The sequence below is a fragment of the Pinus tabuliformis genome, chromosome J (genome assembly GCF_031772625.1).
Source record: "Pinus tabuliformis cultivar Carrire ecotype Pingquan chromosome J, CPIR1, whole genome shotgun sequence".
Classification (NCBI taxonomy): domain Eukaryota; kingdom Viridiplantae; phylum Streptophyta; class Pinopsida; order Pinales; family Pinaceae; genus Pinus; species Pinus tabuliformis.
In genome coordinates, this window is record NC_142295.1 from 678,613,504 (window position 1) to 678,637,816 (window position 24,313).

Here is a 24,313-nt window from a genome sequence, read left to right on the forward strand (position 1 = left end):
TGATTATAGATTTCAATTCTCACGGGATCATTCCTAGCCTTTATCTATGTGAAAGTTCTCTTGATGTCTTAGCCCTGCTTGCTTTGTGGCCTGGTGGATGACACCTCTGCACTGTGCTGCCTTTCTAGCTCCTGCCTATGTGAGCTAGTTGATGTATCTACCATTGGGGAAGTCTGCTGGCTGAATACCCTCTCACCTCTTAGACTGATTGTCATTTCTTCAATAATTTCCTCTTCTAAGAGAGGATTCAGTCTTTGTCTCTTTGCTCCTGGTTGTTCAACAGGCCCACTGATAGGTGTGGCCTCTTCTCTGTCCCTCTTCTTGCTTCTTTCCTCATTTAGAGGATTTTGCAGTGCTAGAATTTCTGGTGCTTTAGTTTGGGCTGGAGGAATTTGTACTTGTTCCTGTTCTTTGGACCCCCCTGGCTGATCAGTCATTATTGGCTGCTCTGTAATTTCTACCTCTTTACCCTTTGCAGTCGCTGTGATTGTTGTGCTAGTCTTCTGTGCAGGCTGCTAAGAAGTTCTAGCAGAGGATGTTCCAACTCCTGATTGTTGAGGAAGCTTGAAAGATACCTGTCCAAAAGAGTCTAGGTCAAGGGTTTTTTCAAGATCTTTCATAGATTTTTCCATCTTTTCCTATTCACTAATTTCGTCTACTAATGTCCCTTCTACCCACTCTTCCTGATTTGCATATTGTTCAATTTCTGGGATCTTATGATGTACATATACTGAAATCCTGTGCCTTACCCTTTTGTCACTTATGAAACTACATGGGTCATATGGTACCCACTGAAAACTTTTCTTCAATCTAAGGTGGTCTTCTAATATCTTCTCATCATCTTTCCATGCATCCCTAAAATGGATAACATAAGGGCCTAACTGGTTTTTGATTCTCAGCTGAGCCTTCTTCTTTATATTACAAAAGTGGGTTAAGTCTGCATTGATGAGCTGCCTGAAATATTCTAATGTAAATAACCTCATGGGCACATATTTAGGCAACTTAAAAGGGAAAAGTTCACACCCATACATCCTGATCTCTGTGTAATTTTGGTATAGGTACCAATCACCTATCCTGTACTATTTAGAAAGTTGCAGAATCTTCTTCATATCACCAGTGATCCTAGGAGGAGGAGCTCCTATCAACAGAGTGGAGGCTAGGTGTACAAGAAAGTCAATGAATTGATTATAAGTATAAGGGGATTCATAGGTATCATGGAGGACTGAGCTCCAAAATATCATAGACCTCCAATTTACTTTTGAGTGTAATTTCCTGATGGGAAATGGAAAGCTATCTAGCTGATACTATAACAACAGACGATATATAAAAGATGTGTATTTGAAGACTCCTTCTCTATCCAAATTTATAAACTGATCATGGATCTTGTTGGAAATAAAGGTGGCATAGTCATACTTGACAGTAGGGGGTTTCAGGGAGTAAAGATTGATAGTAGAACCAGTGTGATATCATCCACATATTCATTGGACCTAAATCCCAAGATCAAGGATATCATGTCAAGAATGAGTTTTCCAGTCTCAGTGAAAAAGGCATGCAAATAAGGAGTAGGGCCTTTAGGTTGGTGTGTTGGTATCATGAACATCTGGGCAATGCGAGTTATCTCTGAGTTGGGAAATTCAGAAGATTTTTCCAGCAAAAATCCCATGGAAAGATGAGCAAGGGGTTCAGAGGAATGGAAATGTATCATCTCATTGATGGATTCAGCAGTTATGGAAAAAAGGACAGTTTGGGAAGGTGACATAACTCCTCTATGGACAAGGTCATAGCTGGCACAACGTTGGTGAATGATATCTGGGAAAACATGGACTGAGGGAAGGAAGTACATGGGAAGGTTTGATTCCCATAGTCCAAAAATAATAGAGCTGCTTTAGATAACTATCCCTAATTTGACAGAAGGCCTGAAGTTGATTATAATCAGTGGTCAAGTCCTTTATTTGAAAATCTTTGTCTGCAAGAGGTAGATAATCTAGGTCTTTGTGGGGGGCATTGATGGGTGCAACGCTCAGAGCTGCAGGGGATTCCATGTTTGGTTCTTGTGTTTTCAAATTGGAATTTAGGATTCTTTTGGAAATCTGGGCTAAACAACAGGTTTAGGAGTCTTTTTATGGCAGCTGCAGACTGTTTTTCTTGAATTTGGTTTTTATAGGCAAAATTTTCAGCGGAGAACTGAAATTTACAGGGTTGCCGGTAAAATGGATAAATACCTAGATTAAGGAGGCAAATTGAGTAACTGTAGGTTGGATGATGAATTGCAGAGCGCGTTGCTATGGTCTCTTCGGTCGGGTGGCGGTTGAAAGCTGGTACAGTGGCTCCAGTAGTTATTTTGCATGGGAGCGTGAACAAAGAGAATTACAGTGAAAATGATATTTCGTCGTTTTTTAACAAAATTTGGTTTGAGGGGGAAATTTTTTTCATTTATTGAGCGGATGACATCAGCATGATGAAACATCTTTGTCGTTTAGTGGAGGGTACAGGATGGTGATGTGGCATTGACGTCAGCAAGGGGTTAGCGGGAGGGCGGTAAGTGGTTTACCCCGGACTGCTTATGGGCTAAAGTGGTTTCGGACGGGGGGGCCGCGAGCAACACAGGCGGTTGACACGCGTCCAAGGTACGGGTGCGATACCGCCGGTCTCCCAGGTGGTAAAGTTCGGCGGATGGAGGGCTAGCGATATAGATCTCAGCCATCAGATGCGAGGGTTGATATCGGTTGGATGGCGCTTTGTAGAGATGGCAAATGGTTAAGTCACGGGACCGACAAATGATAAATTAAAGTTTTATAATGCATTGGGGTTTTTATAATTGGTTCGCGGGGTTGTGGGTTTGGTTATTTAATTAACCAAAGGTTAATAAATCCCAATGTTGCGCACGATGAAGACTATGGTTTATAGTTAAACCAGGGGGCGGGATATTAAATAATGTGGGGTTTTATATATATGTACATATTATGGGAAAGGGGCAAAAATATAGGGATTTATATAATAAACGTTGATTTGTAAATTGTTAATATGAAATTTTGAAATACAAGTGCTGAGTATAATGTTTTAAGAAACTCAGGCCGAAAGGAAAAAGGAGTCTATACAAGGAATATGAAAATTTTTCCTAAGTGAAGTAGGAATTTACTCAGGCAAATGACGAAATGAAATGAGATGGAGTGACTCTAAGGATATTAGGTAGATCTTAACACCATTGGGGAAATTAGTAAATGCTTTCAGGGAAAAACATGAGAGGAGTTATTCATGCCTCGCTTGAGTTTCTCTTAAAATATAAAACTGCCATAGTACCTGTGATAGAGGTAAGATTATCATTCTGAGAGACAGAATCAATCACAAGTCTCTTTGTGCAACATCAAAATTGCTTACCCAGCCTACTGTACCTAACATTTTTTCTCCTTTCTATTTGGGTGCACTTGGACTGGCAAACCCTCATCAATTTTCTTTTGTTTACCTCATAAGCCTATTTAAATATGCACTTATTTCTTCCAAGGGCTTGATTAAGCAATTGAGCTCCTTTGCTTCTCTACATATCTTCTTATCTACCATTTTTAAATAGTTTGGATAGACTTTTATTCTCTATCTCTAAAATAGGAAATTCAAACATGAACTAGCCAAGATTAAGCTATTTGGCCATTCATCAATTGTGGTAGAAAATTAAACAAGTTGTACATGATGCTTTATTTACAGAAAAATGAAATAGTAGTGGCATTTGGACTTGCACACTTTCCTGGTCCTTTTCATTTGGGATTCATTTCTTTTCATTTTTTCTTTTAACCATTTATCTTTTCACCCTTTGATTTTTCTTTTAGGGTATACCTCTTTACATGTTTCAATTTTTTGACTTTTTTTTTTTTGAGAATATGGAAAACCTTTGCAACAAGAAAAGGTATGTACATATTGCAAAGCCAATCAAGTCAATCATGAAATATGACACCTATTGGTATAGGAGCATAACAACTCCCTATTCCTCTCCTCTGCTCCTCTGCTCTCTATTCAAAAATGTTGCCTGTTTATAAATGTGGTAGCCTGCTCCACACTGTCACCTGAACGTTGTTGCCTGACACTGCCTACGCCCTTTGTCTGCCATATTCCATATTTACAGTCTTGACCCCTGCATTACTTGCGCTCTCTGGACTGTCAACATAATGTTTTCTGCCATAAAAAGAAACATCTTTGTGAGTGTGCCATGAACCACTGAGCACTCTGTAGTCTATCTCCATGCCAAAGGAAAGTATGGCAACTGTTTCGCTTGGGATGAGCTTGTGTCCTACGAAGTGGTGACGGAGGAAAATGTTCTTGAACTGAGGGTCCCGACAGGATATGAGGGCAAGAGTGCCCGAAGCCAGACCGAGGGTTTCAGAGTCGAGATGGTGCACAAAGACTCTACTCAGCCTGAAGGAACCGAATTAATCATGAGTATGGAGCTTCTGCGGTGGGCCGTTGAATGAAGCAAGGGCTGACAGCAATAGTCTTACGAAGCAGTGGCGAAAATCCTCTCGCCACCTCTCCTGCAAACTTCGTCGTATATTTAAGAAAGAGCCAAGGAATTTCTCCAGACTGTGCATACTAAATGCTTTGCCAGGAAGCAATTGCATCCCGACCTCTACTCTTTGAGGAAAGAAGCATTCATTTTTCTTAAATTTTTAAGCATGATCAAAACTACAAATGCAAATTGGTGTCATTCTTTATAGTCTTAATCAGTTGAGTCTATTGAGCAAACTTTTCCACTGTTTGTTGGATTTCTCAAATTCCAGGCCTGGTTCACTATAATACATTGTCACAAGCAACACATGAAGATTCGCAGTCACGTGCAGGCCTTTGAATAGTGTGTAAACAATGAGGCAAGTTAAATAGGTATTCTCCTTTTGTCTTAAAGTCCAACATAGCTTTGCCCTGCTGTACTTAATCTCTTCACATAAATGGCCACTCCTTAATTGGCAACGTGATTTTCATGGTAATGCTTGGTGATCTGAGATCAGTCTCAGTCTTGTACTTCTCAATTCCTATAGCTGAGAGATGAGCATACTTGTTATGCGTTGCATTTCTTGGCATTATATTAACTATAGTCTTATTGAACACTGAAGTTTTTGACATAAAACATTGCTAACATTGGTATTGAATGCTAAAATATTTTGGCCATACATTGAAGTTTTTTTTGGTCAAGCGTGGTATACAAGTTGACTTTGTTGTCCCATCATATCAGCTGTATATTGTTTCCCATTAAGAGTAAAATTTTGCAGCAAAAGTTTTTTGTTACAGAATGCATTCAATCATATCCATGGTGGGAATAGTTCTCACTGGCAAGGAGAACTATCTTGAATGGTCCCGGATGATAAAACACACCCTCTTTTTCAATGAGTTGTGGAAAGGAGTGTGTGACGAAGATGGAGACAATGAACCAGTACAACCTACCTCAAACAAAAAGCTCGTCATTTGGGAAAACAAGAATAGCAAAGCTTATGCATTAATCACATCATCTATAAATGAAGAGGTGAGTCTACATATTTCGTCATATTCAACTGCCTTTGAAGCCTTACAAAAGCTGAAAGAACTCTATGACTCACATTCTGCACTTGAAGTTGTTCAATTCATGATTAAACTCTTCACTCTTGAATTACAAAATAATGATCCTCTTGCTCTTGCATCTGAAGTAAAGTCTATAATACATGATATAAAATCCACTAAAGTTGAATTGGATATTCCTCTTATTGATTTTCTCAAGGCACTTTATCCTACTTACTCCAATTATCTTGAGTCATTGCAAGCAAATGGAAATCTCAAAGATATAACCTTTGACTCTCTTGTGAAAAAGTTTGCTGAAAGAGAAAAAGCTTTTGGAAAGAAGACAACCCCTGAATCTTCTGAAGAGGCTGTGTGCCTTGCTCGTAAAGAAAAGCATCCTGCTCAAGATTCTACAAGAGGAAAAGGTGGTCGAAGAGGAAGAGGAAGATATTTTAGAGGCGGGGGGGCAGACATTCTCAAGGAGAAAAGGCAGATTTGCACTGCATACGCTGCAAAAGAAATGGATCACATGATGCCTCTACATGCAAGCTACCATGGGACAAAATTGAGCAGAAAAGAAACCAACAAAAAGGTAAATCTGATGATACAGACAAGGGTAAAGCACCTGAATCCACTCACTATGTTTTGGCATAATGTAACATTGGAGTAAATGAAGATTTATTTAATGCTTCGCTTGCTTCTTGGAAAAATGATTGGTTGCTTGATTCAGGAGCAACCTACCACATGACTCATAGAAAAGATTTTTTTGAAGATTTCACTGACAATGTTGATGGAGCAATATACTTTGCAAATAAATCAAAAATCAATCCATCAGGGCTTGGCACAATCAGGCTTAAACTGCCTAGACTTCCAGACTTTCTTCTGCATCATGTTCTATATCTCCCACAGCTCAAGAGAAACTTGTTGTCCTTGGTCCACATCCGCCAGCAAGGTCACTCCATTCATATGTTTGATGGCAAGCTTGAGGTAAGAAAAGCATATGATCACTCACTTGTCATGAGGGGAATAGAAGAAGAAAGACTTCTCAAGCTACAAGGAACCTCTACTCATGCACAACATTTCTCATACAATTCTCATCATGTAGAAGGTACACTTCCATCAAGTTTATTATTGCATGCTAGATTTGGACATTTGAACTATGACAGCCTCCACTTGTTAAAGAAAAATGGTGTTGCTGGTTTGCCTACAATTCCTAGGAAACTTAAACAATGTGATGCTTGCATTCTAGGAAAGCATAGCAAACAGTCTTTTCATGATTCACATTCAAGAGCACATAGAAAACTTGAACTCATTCATTCAGATTTATGTGGTCCAATGCCTATTCCTTCTTCAAATGGAAATAAATATATCATGACATTTATTGATGACTACACTAGAATGTGTTGGGTTTATTTATTGAAGAACAAATCTGATGCTTTTCAAACATTCAAGAATTTTCATAAATGGATTGAAAATGATGCACAATCTCATATTGGGTCTATTCGCACTGATAATGGAAAAGAATACATATCAAATGAATTTGAAAACTATCTTCGCCAACATGGGATCAAACATCAAGCAACAGTGCCTTATAATCCCCAACAGAATGGTGTAGCTGAAAGAATGAATAAGACAATCTTAAATATGGTACGATCCATGTTCTTCTTCAAAAATGTAAAGATAATGTTTTGGGCTGACGTTGTTCTATGTGCTGCATATATAAAGAATAGATGTCCATCTAATGCTATAAGAAACAAGACTCCATATGAAATATGGTATGGACATGTTCCTTCGGTAAAACATCTCAGGGTCTTTGGTTCCACCTGTTATGCCTTGATACCAAAGGTACATAAAAACAAACTTGGTGCTAGAAGTTGTAAGTGTATCTTTCTGGGATATTCAAACACCTCCAAAGCATACCGCCTCTATGATGAAGTAAATAAGAAGTTTGTTGTATCTATAGATGTAATTTTCCTTGAATCATCCAAAACTAACAATGTTGTTGAGTGGCAACTTGATCACTTGGATAGATTCACAAAAGAAAAATCATTTCAAGAATTTGATAATCAGATTCCACATCTTGAAGGGGGGATTCCTATACTAGATCAACATGTGGAATATTCTTCTGAAGAACACTCTCCCCCGCATGAAACTCCAACAACGGATGATGCTTTAAGTGATGTAATTAATAGAATTGGGAGACTCAATCTTGATTCAGTCCCAACTCAATCAACGGAACAGCCTGGACCATCTAAAAGAGGTCCCCAAAGTGGGTGACAAAGACACTTGAAAGTGTTCATCCTGATGAAGTTGGAAAGATAGAAACCAGAAATTAAAACCAGAAAAATGGAGGTGATGTAGATGACTCTAATTCACCTGTTGATATGGATGTTTCTTATGATTGTGAATTAAACTTGTCTACAGATTTTGAACCAACTTCCTTCAAAGAAGCTGCCTCTCATGATGAATGGAAAGAAGCGATGCAAAAGGAGTATGATGCCCTCATAAAGAACGACACTTGGAAGCTGGTTGATCCTCCATTAGGAACCAAACCTATTGTCTGCAAGTGGGTCTACAAGAACAAGTATAAAGCTGATGGCTCACTTGAAAAGCACAAAGCTAGGCTTGTGGCAAAAGGTTTTGCACAAAAGGAAGGGGTCGATTATGAGGGGAATTTTCCCCCCACAGCAAAATGGGCTACCATCCGGAAACTCTTTGCACTAGCAGCTCAGAACGGTTGGAAAGTCCATCAAATGGATGTAAAAACTACTTTCTTGAATGGAGATCTAAAAGATAATGTTTTTATGTCCCATCCTGAAGGATTTGTTGTGAAAGGACATGAACATAAAGTATGCAAACTTGTGAAGTCCTTGTATGGCCTCAAACAAGCACCGCGAGCTTGGTATGAAAAACTAACTGAGCATCTTCTGAAACTCAATTTCAAACATTTTAATCTTGATGATGCAACTTTATTTGTCAAGAAAGTTGGCAAAACAGTTGTATATATTGTGGTATATGTAGATGATCTTTTGATGATAGGGAACAATGAAAGCTAAATTGCATCCATAAAGAAGGAACTGGGGAAAAGTTTTGAAATGAATGATTTGGGCTATGTTCATTATTATCTTAGCATTGAAGTAACCCAACATCCAAAGTCCATATTTATTTCTCAAAAGAAATACATTGGAGATCTGTTGAACATGTTTGGCATGATAGAGTGCAATCCCCTTACTACTCCAATGGAACAAAACTTAAAGCTCACATCTACTGAAGGAAAATAATTTGAGGACGCAACAAAGTATAGACAACTTGTAGGAAGTCTCAACTATCTAACTACTACCAGACCAAACATTTCGTTTGCTGTTGGAATCCTCTCCAGGTTTATGAAAAAGCCTTGTGAGGGGCATTGGTCTGCTACAAAAAGAGTTCTAAGGTACTTTAAGGGAACTCAAGACTTTGGAATCAAGTATACACAGGTTGACGACTTCAGCTTGATTGGATACTGTGATTCAGACTTCGATGGAGACAAAGAAACTGGGGTATCTATTTCAGGATATGCTATGAGTCTTGGATCAGGAGCTATCTCCTGGAGATCATGCAAATAATCAGTTCCAACAGATTCCACAACAAAAGCAGAATACATGGCAGCAATTGAAGCAACAAAAGAAATTGTGTGGCTCAAGAAAATTCTTGAAAATTTGCAGGTAAAACAAGTACAATCAACTCCACTCATGATTGACAATACCTCTGTAATAAAGTTGGCCAAGAACCCAAAGTTCCATGATCGAACGAAGCACATCAATACTAAATATCATCTGATTCGACATCATATTGAGGCCAAAACAATCCATCTCCATCATTGTTCCACAAATGAGAAAATTGCAAACATCTTCACCAAAGCGCTTGGAAGATAAAAGCTTGAACGATTCAGAACGATGCTTGGACTCACCAACATCCCTTCAGATTAAGGGGGGGAATGTTGACACCTAATCCTCATGATTGGGTGAATTTATGTAAATAATTAAATTAGAAATGTGAACAGTCATCGGGAGATGAACTGAACAGTCTCTCCCTGTTGTATATAACAAAGACCTACCTGATGGAATAATACACGAATCATTTTTGCCTTATGGAGTTACTGCCTAGCCTGACATACACCAACAAGTTTTAGGTTTATTTAGGGCCTTGGATTTGGCGAGAGGAGACTAAACTCTCCAAGGCCACTCTAAATTGTGAAACATAGAAGTCTGAATAAAGAGTGAAATCCAATAGCGTTAGGGAGACCAGGAAAGCTCCGTGACTGGGAGTTAATCACAAGGGTTTGTGAAGATAAGGACGAGAGATACCCCCCCTCTTACTTGTCGGATCTTACCTCACGACTGTTCTGCCCAACTTCTGATATGAGTTGGTGTCGTTAGTTGCCAATCTTAGGGATCTACACAGGTGGCTGCGGAGGGGAATCTTGTGGCACCTGAGGCTGACATTGCATCATGTTCAACGGTACTTCTGGAGGGCACCCTTGCGAAGCTTGGGGGCTTGCACCAGCAAAGGCTGTGGTCTAGAGGTTAGCGTAACTACCTCTAATACCTTCACTAGTAGACCTGGGGCATAACTACCCCAGTGTATTTTCGAAATGCCCTTGTTAATCACTTTCTTGTATTTTTGTGTCTAGTCCTAATCACCCAGAGTCGAAATACTTGGAAGTTGTTTGACTACTAAATTCTTTAGGGACATTTTTAGTGTGTGTTTTTCGCTCCTAGTCGACCTAGCTTTCAATTTTCTTGAGTCTTTAAGTAGATCTTATTAAAATAATTCAAAGTGGCTGACTTATCACTTAAACGGTCTCGTAGACTTTATGGGCTTTCACCTGCGAGTCCAGAGCCTTCTCCAAGAAGGCGTAGGAGAAATTCTGCCAGTGGTTTTCAACCAGTGGTAGCTGGTACATCGGAGAGTTCTCCTCCGCTTGGGGGCATCAGTGTACAAAATAGACCTGGTACTACCACAGAGCTAGAGAGGAACACACCAGTTCTTTCTCGAGTGCTCTTCTAATCGGAAGATAATATTGAGGTAGAAGAGCTTTCAGAGTCAATTGCGGCTTTGAATTCTCCTTTCCCTTTTGATCATCCAGACGTATTGTTATACGGTGGAACTCTGATACACAGGCCTTCAAGCCCAGGTCTACACACATACATCTGTTTGATGACCATTGCTGGAAGCATGGCATCCACCACGAGTGCTATGAGTATGAAGACTCCTATATCAGTACAAGGGGGAGGAAATATTTCCATCCCTTCTACATCTTTATTTGGATCTATTGCCAGCACATCCTTGTTTGGGTCTACTTCCATTTCGTCGATGAGTGGAAGTTCCCAAGCTAATGCATCCAGTTTTGGATTCTTCCCTTTTGGAATGCCCTCTCAAGGTATTCCTTCAGCTCCATTGAATGTACCATCAACTGCCTCCACATCCATGATGAGTGGATCAACTTCTTTTCAGGGTTTCCCTTTTGGAAGTGGTCATATACCACATTCCAATCTGACAGTAGGGTCTATGCCTTTTCCTTTCATGAGTCAAGGCAGCAATCCTTTTCAGAGTTGGACTAACCCTGCGGTTAGTGGGATTGGAGCTAGGAATCCATTTTTCAGCCAACAAGGGAATGTGTCATACTCCTTGATCAATTCATTTCGAAGTTTTCCACCCTTAGCTAATGCTTCGAACCCTTACTAGGGACTGTCAGCTCCTTATAATAATTCGTTAGGTGGAAACCTTGCCAGTTACAGAGGTTTTTCGACTAGAGTTGGTCAAACTCCAAGTTTTTCTGGATCACAAGGGTCACCTTTTGGTTTAGTAGGTTCTACCAGTTACTTCGGGCAACCTAGTGCCTTTTGAAATCTAGGTCATTGTTTTTATACTTTAGGGAACCCTACCCAATCTGGGTGGAATCTCCAGGGTCCTCCGAGACTTCCATTTCTGGCCAGGCTTAATTTGCCAGACTTGACTAAGTTGATGAACAATCCAATCAGATACAATCCTGCTTGGCCTTTGGTCCCAACCAAACTTCCATCGGATATTCAAAAATTCAAAGGGAAGAGTGGTGAAGACCCAGGTGACCATGTAACCACGTTCCATTTACGATGCTCATCGAACTCCCTAATCGATGATTCGATTAGGTTGAGGCTATTTCAACACACTTTAACTAGAAATGTGGCTAAGTGGTATATAGAGTTTCCAAGGGGCACCTTTACGTCTTTCGTGGATTTGGCTAACATTTTCTTAAACCATTTTCAGTTGCATGTCCGTTACGAAGCCAGAACTGAACTTCTGGCCAGTTTTCATCAAGACACGGCTACTCACATTTCGGATCATATCCAGGAATGGATACAGAAAAAGAGGATCATTAAAGCTAAAATTCCACCTGAATTTTGTCTCAAATGGTTTTTAAAATCATTTCAACCCAAGATATCTAAGGATGTTTCTATGTCTATAGTTTATTCCAAAGAGTAGGCTATCTTTCGTACCCAACAATTAGAATTGATATATTCTCGGTCTTGGACTCTTCAGAAAATCTTGCTTGATGCTCCTAGACCCATGGTTGATATAGCCAAACCGAATCTAGGCTCGCATGTTGATGGTATTGTTGGATCGATTGATGAAAATGCGGTGAACCTTCTGAGCCAATTACAACAATTGTCTCTACAAACTGCTTCTTCCAATCAGGCTGCACCATCTACTCCTACACCTTCTCAACCTTCTTCCCTAAATGTCGTTCAGGATTCTAACCCCAAAGGAAATAAAAATTCTGATGGGAAGAAGAAGGGACGAGGTAGAAAGAAGAATCGGGATGGGAAGGGTAATGCAAACAAACCCGACAATGGTGCTGGTGAGGGTGGAAAAGAGTCTAAGAAGAAATTTAAATTTCCATGCAAGTTGTGCAGTGGAGATAATTTGATTCATCTTTGCCCAAAAATTCAAGATGCTCAGCAATTGTTAGTGCAACAAGGGTCTCCTAGCTCCCAAGTTGTCTTAACTAACCCTTCCCCCAAGGGCAATAGTTGCTTGCTAGCACAAACTAAAACCCTGGTACCTCTGCAAGGGGCAACCAGGAGGGGGACAATTCCTCAAATGTTTTCATGATGGATTCTCACGTCAATGTGGCCACATGGTCACATGATTATGGTGAAGCTGAAACATCCAAGGATAAATATGTTCCTAGAACTACAGATCCACTTCATATTGAGCGACCCTCTGTCGATTCTATACCTCGGATACCGAAAGGTTCCGCCAAGCATGCAAATATCAACCCTAATGCTAGGGCAACCCATAACTACTCCATTGTAGAAGATCTAGCTCAAATTCCATGTGCGATGTCTATTTTAGAGGTACTCTAGTCGTGTCCAGCTCAACAGAGTGCTTTGATTTCAGTGACCGGGGAAATTGATCCAAACAATTCTTTAGTGCTCAATTTTGACATGCTCAATGTCAAAAAGAGACTTCCTCATCATATGGCTTTTCAAATAAAGTCTACTTACCAGAAAACTAATATTTTTCGAACGGTTATAGATGAGGGAGCTTCCACATGCGTAATGTCTATGTCATGTTGGAAGGCCATTGGATCACCTTCAATTGTTCCTTCACCCAAACTCTTGACAAAATTTGAAGGAAATTCTCATAGGCCACAAGGGATTATCCCGACCTTTCCTATATGTGTTGGAGGAAAGGTCATTAATATCAAAGTAGAAATCATTGATGCCAACCTAGATTACAATCTCCTCTTAGGACAAAATTGGATTTATGAAATGGATGTCGTAGTTTCAACTCTATTTTGAGTCCTTTGTTTTACTCATGAGGGGAAAATTGTTAAGGTTGATCAATTGTATTATACTCTAGTTGACCCTTGCGCAACTTCAGATTCTATTGTTTCGTTGGTGGATAACCCCCATCAACCTATCGAGAATCTAGGAGTTGGGATGTATTCTTCATTGATGGGTACATTTGATCTTCCCACTCCTATAACTAGAATCAATGCCATTTCATCCTCCAAAGAGTCTTCACGCGAAGAGTTCTTACAGACTCATTATTTTTCAGACCCTTGGACCTTGCCTTCGCCTACAACCACATTAGATGAAGGACAATTTGGTGGAATGACATTCCCTATATATGCGGCAGAGCTTAGATATCAGTCTATCGTTAACTCTACAGATGACCATCCTATTCCTTTTTTTGAGGAAGAGTTAGATGGTGATGTGGCCCCAACTTGGACCTTTGACTCTACTTCTACTATGGATTGCTTAGATACGGTTTTACCATCTAAGGAAGCAATATTAGAAGCAATGATGGGTGTAGATCGACCTTGGGAAGATTTACACCATCGTTCATATTTTCTTCCCCCATTGCAGGAAGTCGAATCTAGGTTCTCCAATCTGCTTACTAGCATTTTTTGTACAGTTTCAAACCCTTTGGCTCCAGCACACATCCGTACTGAAGGTAATATGTCGGTCATTTCAAAAACCGTACTAATAAACATCTCAAGGTAGAGGTAATAGTTTAGTTGCCTCCCCCGTCTTCCATCTGACAACTTCAAAGTCTTCAGGGGAAGGCAAATTTCTTGAGACGGTTTATAGCGAACTATGCTGAGATAACTAAAGGATTTATGCATTTACTGAGGAAAGGAGTTCCATTTTTATGGGACAACTTTGCGCAATAATATTTTGATGCCTTGAAGCAGGCGTTAATCTCTGCCCCACTTTTGAGTCCACCATATTATGGTAGAGATTTCCTTTTATATCTTGTAGCTATAGAATCAACCATAGGTATGGTTCTAGTTCAGGAGGATGATGCTCTCATAGAGCATGTGATTTACTACTTGAGTCGAGGCTTGGTAGGCCTTGAACTACGCTATTCTCTGGTTGAGAAATTAGCCTTGGGAGTTGTCCATGATATCTAGTGGCTTAACCATTTTATTCTGCTACACAAAACGTTCATCTTAGCAGCGGTCAATCCTTTCTAATTTGTCCTCAGTATGCAAGTGATTGGGAGAAAATACAATCGATGGATTTTTATTTTACAAGAATTCGATCTCAAGCTTTTGTCAGCCAAGTCTAAGAAGTCATTGGTTTTTGCAGAATTAATTTCTAAGCTGCCTTGTGGAGAAGATACTGTTTATGAGGAAAGTTTCCCCGACGAACATCTATTCCTCATCTCTTCACAAGATCCCTGGTATGGAGATATCATAATCTATCTCTAGACTTCGAAGTTCCCTCCTGCTTCCTCCAAGGATGAATGTCGAAAATTACATCACCTGGCTAAGAATTGTGTCATCATTGGTGATACATTATATTTCCGAGGGGTTGATTCAATCCTTAGCTGTTGTTTAACCTTAGAAGAAGCAGAGTTTAAGCTCAATGATTGCCATAGTGGAGCTTGTGGTGCTCATCTTTCAGAGCTTGCTACAGCCCAGAAAATATTGCGTGGCAACTACTTTTGGCCTTTGATTTTCAAAGATTGTATTGAAGTGGTCAAATGTTGCCACCCTTGTCAAGTCTATACTCAAAAGATGTGTACGCATCCAGCTCCTCTTTTCCCTGTTATCACTATCTGTCCTTTTACAAAGTGGGGCATTGACTTTACTACTTGTAATCTACCTTCAACGGTGAATCAAAAGTACATTACGGTGAATCAATCAGATTATTTCTCGGTTCGGTATCGCACGAGAGATTTTCACTGACCATGGCACTCATTTCTAGAACCAACTGATGTCTGAATTGGCTCTTAAATTGGGCTTCTGGCAGGAGCATTTGTATCCGTATTATCCTCAGGCCAATGGGCAAGTTGAATCCGTGAATAAGTCCTCAAGACGATCCTGCAAAGGAAAATTGAAAAAATCACTCCAATTGGCATCTCATGTTGTATCCAGCTCTCTGGGCTTACCGAACCTTGGTAAAGACTACCACCAATTTTACACCTTTTCAGTTAGTTTACGGGTTGGAATATATTTTTCCTATTAAGTGCAAAATTCCATCCCTTAAGCTGGTCGTTGAGCTCCTTCCAGAGACATCTAGTCTCGAAGAGCGCCTCCTTCATTTGGAACATCTCGATGAGCAGCATCAAGATGCCGCCATAATCAATGAGGCTCATAAGAAAAGGGTTGAAACTCAGTATGATAAAGTTTTCCGTCCTCGAGTCTTTTCTGAAGGTGACCTTGTCTTGGTCTATGACCAAGATAAATACGCCTTGGGGGCAGGTAAATTCAAGTCTATGTGGTATGGTGCCTTTGTAGTAAAATGAGATTTAGGAAAAGGGGCTTATGAATTAGTTGATTTTGAAGGGAACAAGTTGGCGGCGCCCCAAAATGGGCTCTACCTCAAGAAGTACTTTGCTTAGGTTACAGCTAAGCAATGGCTTCTTTGTATATTTTGTATTTTTGTACATATCTTATCAAGAGTTGCTATGATATCGACGCTTTTATTATCTGCTTTGGCAGGTGTTGATGGATGACTTGGTTTATTTCGGATTCGCTAATGGTGCTAGTTGGCACACTCAGAATCTCGCTTCCGTAGCTTGGGTGATTTATTATTCATCTGGTCAGTTGATGGTGTCAAGGGGGGTATGCATTGGTTCTACAAAAAAAAATATTGCCGAATATACTACCATCATTAATTTACTATCCGAATCCATTTCTTATGGAATTGATTCATTGGTAGTGTATCTTGACTCACAGTTGGTAGTGTCACAATTGAATAACATTTATCAGGTACGAGATCCTTATTTATGTCGCCAATTTTTTAGAGTGAGGGTGTTGCAAAGATCATTTGTTTTCATTACTTATTTTTACATTCCATGATTTGACAATTCATTAGTGGATTTTATCGCTAATCAAACGTTAGATTGGCATATCAATCATTCATCAAGATAAAAACAAACATAAAAATTTGGAACTGTATATATATATCATAAAACTACCCGTGTGTACATAAAGTGTTTCAAAAATAATATACAAAATTGGGACTAAATGCCCATAATCATGTCCAGTCTATCTAATGACCTAGCTCAGGATGAGTAGCTAAGTAGGTGACTATTGCGTTGGCCACATGCCAAAAAAGGCGAACCCAGTCTCGTGGCACTCCTACCACGCAGCACTGCATCTCCTCGGGTAGGTCTTCTACGACCACCATCAGTACCCGGTGAGTCAATCTCACCAAGTTTTTTTGGATTGCGTATAAGACCCTCTTTGTCTCTGCAGCCACCTCTTTGGCACCTCTTCCGCAATGCATGTGCCACGGAAATCCGTCTGATCGTACCGGACCTACATCGGAAACATGATCATTATGTCAGTATTTTAGTCCCATCAAAAATATCTTTAAGTTCATTTTCATATTTGAAAAGCACAAAAGAATCTTAAAAATTGATAAAAACTTAAAAATGGTTACCTATCTCTCCCCATGCTATGTTTGGTGGTAGCACAAAATCCGGATCTCCTCTGAAATCCATGCCAGCATAGGGATAGTCGTCCACAGTGATGATTTGTTGTTCACACCAAGAGAAGAACTCATCATCGAAAGTAGTCCTTGGCACGTCCCTGCCTCCAAGGCGTTTCATCAGGTCGACCCATCTACCCATCTGAGGATCTCAGGGGCTACTGATAGAAATTGATACTCTGGGATGTAGCCATGGAACCTTCTCGAAGAAGGAGCACAAAATGGTCCCATATCCAAAGTTTTTGGTCTGTCCTTTCTGAATGAAGGACAACTGGCTCTTCATATTAGTAAGAAGAGGTGTACACCAATCAAAAACAATAGTGAGACTCCACGGCCAAGCTCATGGATAGTCGTGATGCTTGGTGCAATGAGGCTGATTCATTTATCCTTGCTATGGTGAACAGTAAGATCCTTAGGGATAAACTCTCTACATGTTTTATTGGAATCTGGCTTCCAATTTTCTCCGGATGCCCTAGACAGTATATATGTACATAGTCTTCCACTAAAAGACTACCTCATGTCTGGCCAATCGAATGTACAACTTCTCCTCTCCGGGAGAGACCAGTGATAAAGTAAATATCTTCTACCTCTATCCTTAAAGGCATTTGATCCATCATAAATGCATCATCTTCGATACTCCAATAGTTGATTAACATTTCAAGCAAGCAGGTGTTGGCTTTCATATTTGGTATTTTGAAAATTTTCAATAAGCCACATCCCCTCAATGCATCTAAGGAGTGTTGATCATTCATAACTTCATTATCAATGGTAGTATGCTCCCTCTCTCTCCAGGTGATTGTCATCCTAAAAGAAAATTGATTTCCAACCGTTAGTTTTTTGTGTTTAAATTTCAAACCGCGTATACGCGGGTCCCTTTCATACACAATCGTGTGTAGGGTCTGTGTGTACATGAGTTTATAATATTCAACCCGCGTATACGCCGCATTGAAATTTTAAACATGAATTCTTATGGTAAAATATCAATAAAAATTTCTAAAAACAATCATAAATTAATGCAAGCTAGAATTGGGGGTTACCTGATGATTTTGATCCAATTTGAATGGTACAATTATTTGGGGGGCAAGTTTGATCTTGTTTCTCCACAACTTTTTCTCTCAACACAAATGGTACAAATGGTGAGCCAAAAGGTCATTTTATAGCTTTGAAAATGTCAAATTTTTCCAAAACTTGATTTTTTTCGTCTCATGAATCTTTAACTTATGAGCTTGGATTGTTGGGAATAGGTTGTTTTTCAGGACATTTTGGACGCTTCTTCGGAAATTTCACATTGGTTCCATGACTACTGACCCATCATGGCAGGAATCATTTACTTACTAGCATATGGGTTAGGGAAATCATTTTTCCGTTGCATTTTGCATACTAGCCTCCATTTGACGATACACTTTCCATAGGGTCGATCCCATCATATTATGGTTAGTAAACCATGTTCACTCGCCAATTTTTAAATCATGACATGATGGTAGAGCCATCCTTTACATGGGCATCGTAGTTAGCACCTCACTGATGTTGGTTGCCCATGTTGTTTTATTGAGTAGGCTCGAGAGTCCTCTCTAGTCTCGCCATGACTTGTGTGTTGAAGACTCATTCCTCTTTACTTCTTCTCTTTGTTCTAGCCTTATACCCTAGAGGCTACTTTGTGTTGAGTTGTACTACTGCATTGCATTTTGACCATTTGCACCTTTTGGCCTTGAGCTGGCTTCACTTGGACTCGTGTTTAAGCCACTTTTTGACCATGTCTTCTGCAAACTCAAACTTGCAATCCCTTAGCTTCTGCCACTTGACGCACCCTCAAATCCGTGGAAGGAACATCCCTTTGAGTGTCCTTGACCAGCTTTGCCTCCTTGCATTGAGCATAGGAATGTTCCCATCCCAGGAACTAGATCATCTATTTCACTGACACTCGTTCTTTCCACTATACTATAGAATTCTTTTATTCTTTTTCCAGCCTAAAGAAAAAGACAAAAAATTATATATTCCAAAAAGAGTGGGAATGGGACAACAATTCCATATATTGTTGGCAGCTAGAGTCAATTGTGTCACCCTTGAACAAAGCACTCAAAAGAAAGTCTCTCCTCCATTTAGGTGGGATTTAGTTTGACTTAGGTAAGCCTTAACCTTGTTATTGAGTCAGTTCTCCTCTGATTGGTTATCTCTTCCAATCATATGGAGAGTTCGTTCGTGCCTCCTACATGACGAACTTATACAGAGTTATCATATGTTGCCACATGGTCATCATTGAGTCATGCTTTTGTTCAAGGGAAGTAAGCTTGAGTCGACCTCTCTACGGTGTCTCTTGACCTATTTTTTAGTCGGCCATCCATGTTTGTCAATGTCTTGTTTGTCATCACATTAGTTATATTGGTCCTTTACTCATGCCGGTTTGAGAAGGTCTTCATTGACTTCTTGCTGGCGGGTCTTATCCTTATCGACGATGACATATTGCTCTGAGGGCAAGCCTAGAGCCGCACCCTGGCCCTATTTTCATTATTGATAGGTCACCTTGTTCTCAGCATCAACCAGTATCATGGGTCTTTGACTGAGTGGTTTCCCTTGTGTTCGACATCATCTTTCATTATCAAACATTAGGATTCATGTAGTGCCTTGGTTTCCATTTGACCCTATTGGTGGATTCCTCACCTTTGTGTTTGCTTTCATTATTGGTTGGTTCAGAGGGTTTCTATTGTGTGCTAGCTACATCTTGTGCACGTTGGAAATGTGCTTTGGTCAGGTTACTACATCTTTTTTCATCTGATTCCCTCCACATTATTGGCCTACGGGTTACACTCGCGCTAGATTGATGAAGGATACCTTAATTCCTTCCTTCTAGCGGATATTTCCCTATTGACTATGACTCATTGCTCTGGGGCAAAGATCTAGAGTCCATCTGGCAATACCTTGGGGTTTGCAGTCATCAGTGGTAGATCCTTCACTATCGACAGTGGGAAACCATCATTGTCCCCTGATTGGTAGATTCTTCCAAGTGTTTGACCTTAGCTCATTCTTTCGCACTTGTTAGTTTGTACTGGGTACCTTGACTCTCATTATCATTATCGATGAGTAGTCTCACGTTTGTTAACGGTATACATCAATGACCAATAATCAAACAATTTCTCACATGGTCAGCTTCAGATCATTTATTCCCATTGTGTAGAAATGTACCACGGTGGTTGGTGAAGACCTCGGGTTGCATCAGCATTCTTTGGTTCACTTGTCAGTTGCTCTTGTTGCTGCTAGTTGACACCATTCCACATTATATGTTGCAGTCCTTCACAACGACATCCTATATGCTGGCATCCGAGTTGCGATGTAGTATCATCTTATTCCATCATGTTCATTTGGTACTATTGGGATCAGTTTTTGACATCAGTGATCAGCTTCATCTTTCAGCTTCATTGATCATCTTCTTATATGTGATATTCAGACATGTACTTGTTCGATCATGATCAGATGATCCGTTATGTACTTTCAGTTCTTTATACTTGTATACATAGTGGATCCGCTTGTGCTTGATATGTAGACATGCTTTACTTTCTCTGATCATGGGTATGCCTGCCTCAGATAGTTGTTTCTTTCTGATCTTCTTTTGTTGGCTTGGCAGGCTGAAATCTGGTGAAGTCCTTCTCAGTTTTTGATAGGTTTACTTTCCATATACTTAATATATTTCAACCATCAAGTACCCCTTCTGACCTCATATATTAGGGGGCATCTATTATAGCTCCAAATGTCACCCTTGGTATTTTTGATGCTTGGTTTATGGCCTAGGGCAACCCCTCCTTCTAGACTTGGTCCAAATATTTTAAAAACAATGTTTTACTCCTTGTACGCTACTTTATCCTATGTTAAAAGCGTGTGCACGTGGGTCAGTTTATATCCAAACCACGTATATGTGTTAAAACACTTTAAAATATTAAATTTCCTTAACTATGGGAAGGCCTTAAGAAGGAGATAAATGATAGAATTACTATACTGATATTATCCCCTGATCAAGTCTAAAGTATCCCTTTGCTTCAAGCACTTCCCCAAGTTTAGGAAACCCTTATTTCCTTGAGTGTTGATATTCTCCCACATGCATGGAGATATCATGGTATTGGTTACAGAAGGAGGTTGTTGAATATTGGGACTGGACAGACCTGGAGGACAGTTCTGCTTGGAGCCAGAAGAGGAAGACTCAGGTGAACTCTTTCCCTGTTTTATTATAGTTTTCTAAAATAAAAAGAAACATTGTCTTGTTCCTGATATGAACTTTGTTTATGCATCTGATGTTATCGTTATGGTTTATATATGAATGAATATTTTGATGTATAACTAACCATATACTTGTATGATATAATGTTGATTTCACTACAATGTTTTATCTATATGTTGCTATGTGTATTTGAATTGGTTGATTTGCAGGTTTGAAGATCATTATGAGTTGCAGAGGGTTTGAACCCTGGCTGGAACTACCCAAACGAATGACATCCAGGTATGTTCATCCTCACATAGTTAGTTTGTTTGAGCATTGTTGGTCAGGTAAATCCCCTCTGCGGACAGAGGCGATCCCACTAGCCTATAACAGAACTAGCCACAATCAAACCATGCTGCTACGCAAGTTCCTAGTTATGCATCAAAGGTGAATCAAGAAGACCAACCTGGAGTCCAACGCTATGATTGAAGCAGAGTCGATATCCCCGGTCCTTCGCTCCAACAGATCACAAACGAACACCTGCACATTCGAAGGAAGAGACAGATACCAACATAAAAACTACCAAGGCACAACTATATTTCAGTCAGAAAGGAAATAAATCAACACATCACCATGATAGATAATGAGATTGGAACTATAATAGTAGTCGCTCATTAATTAATAATAAACAGGAAAAGTTACAACCATTGTTCTGACGTCGACCCTTCTCCTGGCTGGGCGAGTAACTATATGTGTCTTGCAATGCATCTCCTCTCCGGCAGCATAACCTCTCTAGCACTCACTAACATTCCTCCAAGAACTCAAGAACTCAACATCTAACACTCCATGACTAACAATTATCACTACTATCACTCAATCACTAAATCACTAGCACTAGCTTGTCCAATGCATAATGACAAGCTTATATAGATGAAGAAGGGAGGAGGATACGATGAACCGGGACACCTTTTGCGGATTTAGCATTATCCTCAAAAGCCATAAAGATGGATAAAGCTCGACAAAAGACTGATTTTTTATCCTCAGAAAAGCTCCGTGTAATGAAGGAAACAACAGTCAGACGTGCGTTAAGGCAAAAAGCACGACTAAATTTGGTTGGCGCGACTGCTGCTCGAAGACAGAGCGCCAATGGTCGCGCCCTCTTTTGAGGATCTACATCATTGGCGCGGGTAGGATACTGTGGACTTGCGCCAATGGAAAAAGATCACTTTTCAGGGATAATCTGCAGAAGGTGTCTTCAGGGAACATGGAGTACATACTTAGGGGAACATAATGCAAGTGTTTTTAGACTTTGTCATTTCTTATAACTCCCGGAATGAGTCCTCCAAGGTACGACAAGAGGAGTAACAGGGATGGTGACAAATTACTGTGTAACAGATGCCCCCTAAAGCATGAAGTCCGAGAGTTGGAGAGGGGTGAAATGCTTTACAAGAACACACATAAGAACACATAAGAGCACATATAGTTACTGCCGCCGAGGATCTGTATTAAGAGACATGACTGATAGTTCAATTAAATGATGTACGTGGTATGGTCGCAGCCATCCATAAGAGAGTACATAAATAATCTGGATCCATAGTATGGACGTAGCCATCTGGTTAGGATCAATGAATTGACTCAGGTATGGTCGCAGCCATCCAGTGAATGAGTCAAGTATCAAGAATCACGCCTGGATTACAACAGACACAATCCAGGGTCTTACGCTCCATCTCGACCCGAACAAGAGTACAAGTTCAAGCATGTGAATATATGAGTTGAAGTCGAACATGCATGAACATCGTCTGATTACCAGTTAATAGTGGAAACTGTTAACAGACGCGAGAGGTACCACCAATAATGACAATGGCCCTCAAGGTACTATAGGTACAATCTACGGCGTGTGAATCAATGATCTGAAGTTGAACACCCGTAGAATCATTCGATCGGAGGCCAATGATGAAAATCTCACGTCGAACACGAAGAACCTGCCATTGAGGCATGCAGGCTCCAAGGCACCGGAAAGGAGTCTCTAGATCAACTTCCTGGATAATGAGTTGAAGTCGATAGGGAGTGACCTTGATCGAAGGTGGGCCATAATGTTTCCCACATCATCGACACGAGACAGAGAGGTGAAGTTGTGAATCAAGATTGTGAGAACTATCAGAGGGAGGTTGCTTTGCAGAGGTCAACTTCTCTTGAACATATCGGCGGCACATTAACGGGATTGGCAGTATTTGACATCAATGTATCAAAGGTCATGATGACGAGGCAATGAGTGGATGAGAGGTCAAATAGGGTACCCAAGTCCATGGAAGCAAGTGAAAGATATGAGATGAAATATCCCCACCCCGGACACGAAAGCAAAAAGTGCCATGTTCAAGAGCGACATACTGCCGTTACGGTAATAATTATGGTTCAAAAATTTTCTTTTCCCCTCGCCATTTCTGGCGAGTACCCCAGTTATTTTTAACAAGCTTGATGGGGATAGCATATGCTTGTGTTGTGACAAAATCCGATGTCATTAAGTTTTAACGAGTCTGACAAAGGAAGAACTTGGCGTCTTTTCATGTTTAGAGAGTTTGAAAAGACAGCAGAAAAGGAAACTCCAGGGGTGTCCTTTTTCGTAAAGTTGTGTCTCTTGGGCCCGAAAAAGTATAAAATAATACCCGAAAGAACCGCCCGATCATTAAAATCGAGGAGTACTTTTCATGATTAGTGACTTCGACCTGAAAAAGTAAAAAAGCGGTCAAAACCATGTCGTTTCGTAACCACTAACGAGTTTGAAACGACAAAAACCCAGTACTCTTTTTATGTTTTAACGGTCGACAAAAAGAACTTAAAACGACCGCCCCTTATTACCACTTAACGAGTCAAGAGGAGCGACTCGACAATCTTTTCCTCTTTAAATGGTCAGAAAAGAGCTAAAAGCGGACCTTCATTTTATTTTCTTTAACGAGTCAAAAAGGCAAAATACTCGGCAATCTTTTCATATTTTACGAGTCAGAAAAGAGCGTAAAGGCGACTCGTCCTGAAGGAACGAGTGGTATAAGGGATAGCAACTGGTTCCGGTAATGGTGGAACTTACTCGAAAACATGTAAAGGTTAAGAGGATGGCTAATCAAACCACTCATCGCTGCGGTTC